The sequence below is a fragment of the Ochotona curzoniae genome, unplaced genomic scaffold, assembly GCF_017591425.1.
Source record: "Ochotona curzoniae isolate NIBS_2020 unplaced genomic scaffold, NIBS_Ocur_1.0 contig_1014, whole genome shotgun sequence".
Lineage (NCBI taxonomy): Eukaryota > Metazoa > Chordata > Mammalia > Lagomorpha > Ochotonidae > Ochotona > Ochotona curzoniae.
This window is the reverse complement of record NW_024464920.1, coordinates 19,401,070-19,404,416: the sequence shown is the minus strand read 5'-3', so window position 1 is coordinate 19,404,416 and position 3,347 is coordinate 19,401,070.

The window sequence follows — 3,347 nt, the reverse complement described above, 5'->3', positions numbered from 1 at the left end:
ATCTTGGGGTGCACAAAACAATTAACTGCTGAATGAAATTCAGATTTGTTTTGTGTAAAAGAGTTAAAATAAATAGTATTTTCTTAATTGTTTCTTACTCTTCCTTACTGGGTGGTTGAGTACAGGAAAGTCAGAGTTGGAAGCATACACTAGTCAATGTTCCCATGGTTATTTAGTTTATTAATTTAAATTATTTGGGTATAGTCACAAGGAAACACGCCATGAAAGCATTTGTCTTTTGTTCTACTTTGCTGACAATCATAAGAGGAACAGCCTTTCTACTGACTTATTATGGTTTAGAATTACTATTACCTAATTATATTTTCAGTGGTTAGGCGAGGTCAGTGTATTTATCAATCGAGTATCATCAAAATAAATTACTGAGAGACATTTCACCTGAAAAGAATTCATCTTAGCTTACAGGTCCTCTTCTTCTACCTCTGCACAATCATCTAATTAATCCATTCATTTTATTTTTCACTCAAGAATCAACGTCACACACACCAAAGTCTCCAGGCTGTTTATATAGATTCCGTGTTCTTACTCCGCTAGAGCTTCTTCACAGATTCCAAACAGCAACACTGGTGGCAAGAGGAACAGTCCAGACAACATTTGGGAGATATAATACAGGCTAAAATCTTGAAACAGATCCAATCATTTAATTTCCTGAAGAGCCAAGTAAATTTGATACTGTGTCACATAAAAGGCAAGTTTCTTCCCTTAAATTAAAATATCCAGAATCTGGAGTCCACATACTTGGTTACTTTGCAACAATGTAATATTTGGTCGTCCTTTTGGGTGTATCAAACTCTAAGGGGAAATAATGAAATACATGGAAATTTTAGCCTGATTTCTCATCAAGATCACAGTAGGGTTCTGCCATATTAAGTCTGATTACTTTGTTTTTTCCTGCCTAGCATCTCAACCTTTCTTGAACTTACAAATAAATTTTTATTTGGCATTTTATTAATATCATTTGATCCACTGATGCTACAATTTAATGTTTGAGATCCTAAATCTATAGCCTATATTACCTCTATTACACCCTGATATTGAAACTATTTACTGAAAATTTTTTTATTTATTCATTTTTATTGGAAAGGCAGATTTACTAAGAGAAGGTGAGACAAAGATTTTCAGCCTGCTAGTTCACTTTGCAAGTCACCCCAACAGCCATATCTGAGCTCATCCAAAACCACAAGCCTCCTCTGGGTCCCCCACATGGATGCCCCTCAGAGGTACAGGGTCCCAAAGCCTCAGTCCATTCTTCATTGCTTTCCCAGGGCACAAGCAGGGAGTTGGAGGAGAAGTGGAGTCACTGGGATGCAAATCGCTGCCCATATGGTCCCAGCACATGCAAGAGCAGGACTCCAGTCCCTAGGCTCCTGCGCTGGGCCCTGGACCTTATTTTTTAAACCAACTCACACCGTGACATCCTGTTAAATGAATCAACCAGATACAAAAACACAAATGCCACATGGACTCTCTCATATGTGGAAGAAGCTAAAATAATTCGGTTTGAATAAAGAGTGCTGGGTCTTAGAGACTGGGAGGTGTAAAAGGGAAAGATAATTTGAATAATAGGCACCAAGTCAGATCTAGATCAAAGCAAGAAGTTCCTGGTGAAAAACTGCATACTTTTGTAAATAGTTTACTATGATGTAGTGTGTTTTGTGAAAAAAAATAGAAGGAGGAGTTTCAAGCTTCTAATTAAAAATCAATGCCAGGGACAAGTGCCATAGTCCTATGGCTAAATGCTCGCCTTGCATGCGCTGGGATCCCATATGAGCACCAGTTCATCTCGTAGCTACTCCACTTATCCTCCAGCTCCTTACTTGTGGCCTGGGAAAGCAAGAGAAGGACTGCAAACCGGATGTTTTAATAAAAATTAATTAAGCTTAAAGAGGAATCAATGCCAATGAAAGAAAAATTTCAAAATGAATTTAAAAATTTGAAAAAGCAAGAGAATTTAATGCCAAAGAAGGGGAAACATTGATCTCTCTGTTTTAATGAGAACACAATAAAATACAACTCTGTATCCCATAAACACATATTTTAAATAAAATATTTTAATTAAATAAAATATTTATAAAACTTTACATAAAGAAACATTGATATTTGCCAAGAAATTATCTGAAGACTTAAAACAATTACCATTATTTTACAGTAAGCACAATGGACATTTTGAACCTTATTTTTAGAGCATATGTGTATCTTTATGTGAAACAAAATGTTCAATCACTTTTGCCTACGGTAAATCTAGATTTCTGATTATTTTTAAGGGGAAAAAAAATCACCAAATAGCACTTTTTGGTAAATTCATATACATTATGTCAGTAGTTTTAGGGAAGTTATTTGTCACATAAAAATATGCACAATTATGAGAAATTATACCACTTTTAAAATTCAATCTGGTATCCATAGTCCACATGTAATGCACTGCACTAATTTAGTGACTTTTCAGAACAGCTGCGGTTTCCATCCTGAATTGGAAGCCAGTGAGTTCTATCACATCCTAAAGCCATCGCGGATATTCCATCTGTAGCTTTTTCTAAATCAAGAGCATTTTTCTATTTCAATGCTTATATCAGTGCACAGCTGTACTGCCACCTTAATTTTCTCAGTTTATATAACTGTTTCTAGGTTCATTCTACTAAACATACTATATCAATATCCAAATATAGCAATGTTAGCAAATATAGAATAAGACCAAGATTATAGTCAGGAATGGAAATGCTTCTAGAAGGGTGTTAGAACATTACAGCACAGCACTCTCAATGTCTCTTTTCAAATATTTCCTCTTTTACAGGATTTTCTTAGTTTTATATACATATTTAGATAATACTGTGGCTGGTTCATATAATGGGGAAAGGAATATTGTATTTCAGGGAGGTTACAGTTTTCTTTTAAAATACACTAAGTGATGTGTTGTCATTAGAAATGCCACCGGGCCCAGTCTGAAAGCATAATGGTTAAGGTCCTCGCTTTGAACGTGCTGGAATCCCATATGGGCGCCGGTTCTAATCCTGGAAGCTTCACTTCCCATTCAGCTCCCTGCTTGTGGCCTGGAAAGCAGTGGAGGAATGCCCAAAGCCTTGGGACCCTGTGCCCATGTGGGAGACCCGGAAAGAGGTTCCAGGCTCCTGGCTTTGGATCGGCACAGCACCAGTCATTGCAGTCATTGGGGAGTGAATCATGGGACAGAAGATCTTTTTCTCTGTCTCTCCTCCTAACTGTACATCTGCCTTTCCAATAAAATAAATAAATCTTTAAAAAAAAGAAAAGAAAAAAGCCACTGTGTATCTATGTGGCACACACATTCAGTTAACTTAAATAAATCATAATTC